The 7,099-nt window shown below is 41.3% G+C and overlaps 1 pseudogene; it reads right to left on the minus strand.

Annotated features, from left to right (window-relative positions):
- Nucleotides 1–2,135: 2,135 nt before the first annotated feature.
- LOC116467413 (heterogeneous nuclear ribonucleoprotein A1-like) lies at nucleotides 2,136–5,582 on the minus strand (annotated as a pseudogene).
- Between the last annotated feature and the right edge of the window lie 1,517 nt (nucleotides 5,583–7,099).

The following is a 7,099-nucleotide window of genomic DNA, read 5'->3' on the forward strand; positions in this document are numbered from 1 at the left end:
ATGATAAGCTGTAGAACATTCCATTACCCCAGAAAGTTCTCTCCCATCACTACAATGTGTTCAACCACTAGTTTTGCCTGCTTTTAAATTTCATATAAGTGGAAGTATGATGTAGGTGCTCTTTTGTTTCATCTGCTTAGCATGATGTTTTTGATATTTATCCATGTTATCAGATTTATTAGTAGTTTGTTCTTTTTTATTGTCATGTAGTATTCCAGTGTAATAACATGCTATGTTTGTTTCTTCAGTCTCCTGCTGATAGCATTTGGATTGATACTAGTTTTTGGCTATTAATAAATCTGCTATCAACAAGTCATTTCTCGTGGATATATATCTAGGAGTGGAAATTCTGGGACAAGGGAAAAGTGTATGTTGAACTTTATTAGAAACTACCACTTTCCAATGTGGTTGTATCATTTTACACTCCATCAGCAATTCATAGGAGTTCTAGTTGCTCCATTCTCTCCAACACTTGATATTATCAGTCTTTTAAATTTTAACTACTTAATTTTAACCATTCTTGTGGGTATATAGTATATCTTCCAGTGGTTTTAATTTGTATTTCCCTGAAGAGTAATAATTTTTAGCACCTTTTCATGTGTTTATTGACAATTTGGATGTTTTTAAATGAAATCCCTATTCAAGTCTTTTGCACCCCATCTTTTCCATATTGAAAAAGTTCTTTATATATTCTGGATGTGAGTTCTTTGTCAGATTATATATATATATTTCAGATTATATATTACATATATATATAATATTTTCTCTCAGTCTGTAGCTTACCTAATATTTTCTCTCAGTCTGCAGCTTACCTTTTTAATTTCATAATGAGTGTTTTTTGATGAACAGAAATTTCTAATTATGATGATTCCATTTCTTTCTTCCATGGTTATTGCCTTTGATATGTTTTAAAAGCATTTGCCTGCCTTAGGGTTCAGGAACATATTTCCTATATTTTCTCTTAGATACTTTATGGTTTTAGCTTTTACATTTAAATGTATGACCCATCTCAGATTTATTTCTGTATGGTGTATATGGTGTGAGGTAGGGACTGGGGGATTCAAGTTTCTTTTGTCTTTCCTTACAGATAGCTAGTTGTTGCAACATTACTTACTAGAAAAAAACAACAATAATCCTTTCTTTCACATTGAATTTTTTCAATGCCTTTGTTGAAAATATTTATTTTATACAAAAATTTATTTTCTACAAAGGCATATGCACTTAGTATTATCAAGTGCCTTTCCCCTCCGAGGCCTGATAAGCCAAGAGAAAGGGGAAACAGGCAATACATTTCAGGTATCATTCCAAGGAAGTCTAGGTTCAGAGAAAGGCATGTGGAAGCATATGTTATATGGTTGTTACATTTGTCTTTCGTTGCCCTTAAGAACAATATTCCTATTGTGTACAGATGCACCTTGACTTATGATGGGTTATGTTCTAATAAACCCATCATAAGTCAAAAATATCATAAGTCAAATATGCATTTGATACCCTCAATAAGCCCATTGTAAAGTCAAAAATTGTAAGTTAAACCACTGTAAGTCCAGATGTTCCTGAACTTAAAATGAGGTTATGTCCTGATAAACCCATGCCATAAATAAAAAATATAAGTCAAAAAAGCATTTAATACTCTGACAAACCCATCTTAAAGTTGAAAAAGCTCAAGTTGAACCACTGTAAGTTGGTGACTTTCTTCTTCTTCTTCCTTTTCTTCCTTCTTCTTCTTCTTCTTCTTCTTCTTCTTCTTCTTCTTCTTCTTCCTCCTTTTCTTCTTCTTCTTCTTCTTCTTTTTTTTTTTTTTTTTTTTTTTTTTTTTTTTTTTTTTTTTTTCAACACATTTTTAGATCATGTTGGACAGCATGGGTGTAACAATAAATGGATTAATTAAGAAATGTACATTAAAACCTTTTGTTGGAATGCTTTCTGCTTCCCACAGAACAGAAACTAAAATAACCTGCTATACAATTAGTCACAAATACACTCCTTGAGTTTTTTTTTTTGCCCATGCACATGAGTATTGTCTAAAATATGCCTTCTTTGTAGTAGCTAGGCCCTGCCACCAATACGTTTGGCTAAGTTCACAAATCTATTGTAACCTGTAAGCTCCCTGTCACTTCTCTGGCTCTCCTCTCCTGCTAAGCCTTGTTTCCTGGCAGGAATTGAAATCTTCTGCCATTGCCATAGCTACTGCTGTTGCTGGAACTGCCATAGCCACCTTGGTTTTGTGGTTTAGCAAAGTATTGGTCTCCACCACCATAGGGGCCAGAGATTCTGCCTCCAAAGTTTCCTCCCTTCATGAGTCCAAATTTTAAGATTGATTGTTGTTTTTTTCAGAAATCACTGTAGCTTCCACCCCTTCCCAAATTGCTTCCACTCTCACCACCAAAGTCACTTACGCCTCCTCCATTGTTATAGCTGTCATGGCTGCCACCCCCACCATACCCACTGCCTTGGTTTCCAGAATCCTGTTCACCACTTCCATAGCCTCTGCTTCCTCCAGAGTAACCAGGTCTGCCTCCTTCATAACCACTATCATCACCAAATCCATTATAGCCATCCTTATTGCCACCTCCACGACTACCAGCAAAGTTTCCAGAACAACTGCAGCCTCTTTGGCTGGATGAAAATCTAGCCATCTCTTGCTACTACAGGGCTTTCTTTACTTCACAGTGGTGGCCATTCACAGTATGGTATTTCTGAATGACAGTCTTATCTACGGAGCCATGATTACAAAAACAAAGCCGCTCTTTTTGCCAAAGGTTACAAAAGCAACGCCCCTCTTTTTGCCACTGTCTCGGCCAGTCATTATTTCAATCACTTCAATTCTTCCCATACTCTTCAAAATAATCTCTTAAGTGATGTTCTTCAGTGTCTTTAACGCCACCAACAAATATCTTTTTCAGAGTTAAGTGGGCACCTAGTCTCTGAGAATCTTCTCTTGAGACAGCTCTCTTTGGTTTCACAACTCTTCCATCCTCCTTGTGTGGCCTTGCATTCATGGCTGCATCCACCTCCTCCACAAGGGCATATGTGACAAACCCAAAGCCCCTGGAGTGCTTGGTGTTGGGATCTCTCATTACCACACAGCTGGTGAGCATTCCCCATTGCTCAGAACGGCTCTTCAGAGTCTCGTCGGTTGTTTCAAAGCTCAACTCTCAGATGAAGAGTGTCTGCAGCTGTTTGGGTTCTTTAGGAGATTCTGACTTAGATATGACAGCAGTGGGAAGAGAGACTTTAACTATGCTTCCTCGGCGGTGTCCATTGGCATAAAAGAGTTAGCTAATGGATGAATCTGTGTATATAATTCTTCTGTTGGTAAAGGCATTAAGTTCCAGGCTTAATGAATTTATGGATTGCTGAAGCCAAAACCATCAGGCTCTCAGATTTCTATCTTTTCCCCAGTCCCCGTAGATGTATCTGTCCTCTCCTACTTTTCCTATGTCATCTATTAAAATGGACTCTTACTGAGTCTAAAGGATATGAAAAAAAAAATAGAATGGACTCTTAGAAAAGACTCTGCAAATCTTTTGCAAAACGGTACACACAAAAAAATCTTATGGGTATCTACATTTTGACAGAGTAAGTGCTTTAAGATGAAGAAATAGAATGGTGAAATTTTATGAATGAGGTGAACAAATACACTTTGGGAAGTAAGGTGGTTTATAGCATCTATGCATCACATCAATTAGATGATCACCTCTCAGTTTACCTGTAAAGCTGGTGTTTCTTTGATTTAAAAACTTGTTCTAATTTGTTAAACCACAAGAGTCTATTCTACTTCCATACTTCTCTAGGAACCTGCCTGTATCCATTTCAACAGCCTGAAGTTGGCAAGGATGACAGTTCAGAAGTAGCTGCACAAGGCAGGAGGAAGTTTTATAATATTGGAAAAATGATGTTGGATTAAATAATTTTAGAGAAGTGTTGGGAACTTAACAAAAATGTATCTAAACATAGCTATTTATATTTACTTACATTTTCTCTAGATTATAAACTCTTTTTAAATATACAGTTTATTTGGGAGCAGGGGCTCATACCTATAATCCTGGCCAGGGTGGCAGGGTCGCTTGAGGACAGGAGTTTGAGACCAGCCTGGGCAACTCAGTGAGACGCTGTCTCTATAAAAAACAAACAAAAAAAGTAAGCCAGTCATGGTTGTGCATACCTGTAAGTCCCAGCTCCGCAGGAGGCTGAGGTGGGAGGATCGTTTGAGCCCAAGAGTTCAAGGTTACAGTGAGCTATGATCACACCACTGCACTGCAGCCTGGGCAACAGAGCGAGACCCTGTCTCAAATGCGTATACAGAGTCTGCATTAAATTTTCTTTAATGATTGTCTTTAATTGAGCTGATAGTTATTTCTCAAAAAGTATATAATGTACATATGAATTTACATCTGTTAGCTAACCACATACTAATTATTGGGGTCATGGTATTCTAGCCATTTGGAGTTTCTTGGCCATCCTTGACTTCTCTGGCTATAGAAAATTCCTAAAAGTACAGGAAAAACTTTTTTATTGTAAAAAGTAACAAAAATTGTAGCCAAGACAAGGCAAATTAAAAAAACTCATTCTGGCCACAGAGGGCTCTGGCTTTCCATTGGGGCTGGTTGTCAGTAACAGCCAGGGAGTGAGGCCATAAGGAGATCCCCAAAAGGTGATTTCTGAGCCTCCGTGAGTTAGAGGTTAGTACTTTGCAGTGAATTAGGGTTGGAGATGATTTAGGGGAAAGGAAGGCTGGGATTGGAATGTGAGGGGATTGTTTAACCCATATGTGCTTCTATGGTCCTGGACTTGGCTAACTTCAATGAGGCTTATGCAGATGCACTGAGAATGAAGATGGAAGATGGGATGAACATAACTAAAGCCAACAAGTCTGGGGGTGTGCCTGCCCTAGGGCTCCCTTCTGGGTGCCAGGACATAGAGGGCGAGGGGTGGGAGTGAAACGGGAAAAATTCCCTTGTCCCCCTCACAGGGCATGTGACAGGGGGAGTGGCTCACTTCTTCAGTGCCCAGCTGCTCAAACCTCTAGGGGGAGCATGCAGAAGGGTAGGTTGTGGGGCTCCGACCCCACAGCAGCATCTAGGGGTGATTACTTACAGCTTCTGAAGCCCCAGTGGGTGTGTGTTACAGAGTACTCTTTTAGCTTTGCTGTCTGTAGGTGGCTTGTGTCAATCAGCTCTGTTAGACCCTCTGCCTTATCATAAGGACAGAGGGCGTTCTGTATCCCGGGGCTTTTGCCTTGGTGTACCAGAAGAACCAGATCACATGTGGGCTTGGAGAATGAGTGTAAGGATTTTTATTGAGTGGTAGCTCTCAGCGAGGTAGACGGTAAGGCCAGAGGGGGCTGGAGTGGGAATGTGGTTTTCCCCTGCAGTCTGGCTTCCGGGCAGCTGGGCTCTTCTCCGACCACCCCAGCCAAACTCTGCATTGTTCCACCAGTCTATGGCCTGCCGAAGTCTGTCAGTGCCTGTGGGTGTGCTCTTACGCTGGTGTGTTCCTTTCCAGCATCTGCCGGTCCCTGTTGGTGTGCTCTTACACCGGTGTGTTCCTCTCAATTTCCAGCCGCTTGTGTCCTCAGCCATTGGTGTGTTCCTCTTGATGTCCAGCTGCTTGTGTGTGTGCCTGCTAGAATCTTGGAGTTTTTATAGGCACAGGATAGGGGCATGGCAGCCCAGGGTGGTCTTGGGAAATGCAATATTTGGGCATGAAAACAGAAATGCCCATCCTCACCAAGGTCTGTGGGCACAGGTCTGGGGCTGGATGCCCAGCCAGGGACTACGCTTTTCCCTTCCCAGCACTTTCCTGCCCCACTTGCCCCACTCTGTATCAGGAGCATAGTTTGCAGGGCTATAGAAACAACGAGCTGCCCAACATCTTTTCAGAGTAAAATTTTCAGCCACCCCCAACTTTTCTCACTTCAAAGTGAGTGTAGCAGCAATCATTTCCCTCCCTCTTCTCTTCAGGACAAAGGAACCAGTGGTCTCAGCAACCCCAGTGGCTTTTGGGCCCTCTCAGAACAATGTAGAGAAGCTTGTATGGGCTCAGGGGTCATTCAAACCTTTACTCAGTAGCCTGGATTGTGAGTTGAGTTGCATTTTTGCCCTTTAGGGGAGAAAGAAGTTGTTGTAGAGTCCTACCCACCCTGAATACTCATCAAATAAACCAGCAATACTGGAGTTGCCTCAGTTTTTATGACTAATAGTAAATTCCAGGGTGGAGTAATGTTATACAATCGATGTTGCTGTGCCTGTCCCTATAGAGAAAATTCTGCCCTGCCAGAAATATACACTGGAATCATAGGCTCTCCCAGTGTGACTTAGTATCAGTTTACGCCCTAGGAAAAATGAGCCCTAAGACTCATACATAATCATAGAACCACGCTCTCAAAGGCTTCTTGATAAATGTTAATTTATGAGTTTGGTTTTAGCATGGATTAATTATGCTGCTAGGGTTCAACTCAGCAGTACTCTGGTAAATTGGGCTGGGAACCACCCACACCAGAGTCAGCTGGGATGCCTGTTCAGTGCAGATTCCTGAGTCCCGTTCCTAGATTCATTAAATTACAATCTCTTGAGGGTGGGCTCTAGAGTCTGCATTTTGAAAAGAGCTCCCAGGTGGTTCTCATATGCATTACATTTAGAAGCTTAGTAACTTACAGTGTTGGTGTCCTAAGTTTATAGAGGCAGGAGGGAGGTGAAAAGGTGGAAATCCAGAAGAGTAGTCCACTGCTAGGTGGAAACCATTTTTACAAAGAGAAAACAAGTGAAAACAGCTGAAGAAAGAGCCAAAGCAGATGTTGGCAACACGTGCTATTCATATTGAGGTGGGTGCAGGTGGATTCTGGGTTCCTGTTGCAGCACATCTAGTATATACTACATGGGGGCCTGTAATGTGTCAGTCCTGCAAAGTTTTGTCCTAGCCCAATGGCCTACCCCCAATCCTAACTGAGGATGCTGTGCCTAGGCAGGTGGAGCTCTTTAATCAACAGGGACAGGTGGTGGCTATAGCTTCACCAATTCATGGAAGTGTCATTATCTTCTATGTCATTTCCACTTGGATCCTTCTAGTATTCCTTTTCCCCTGCACTGACACAGCCACC

This window comes from Hylobates moloch, unplaced genomic scaffold (assembly GCF_009828535.3).
Source record: "Hylobates moloch isolate HMO894 unplaced genomic scaffold, HMol_V3 SCAFFOLD_4, whole genome shotgun sequence".
Taxonomy (NCBI): domain Eukaryota; kingdom Metazoa; phylum Chordata; class Mammalia; order Primates; family Hylobatidae; genus Hylobates; species Hylobates moloch.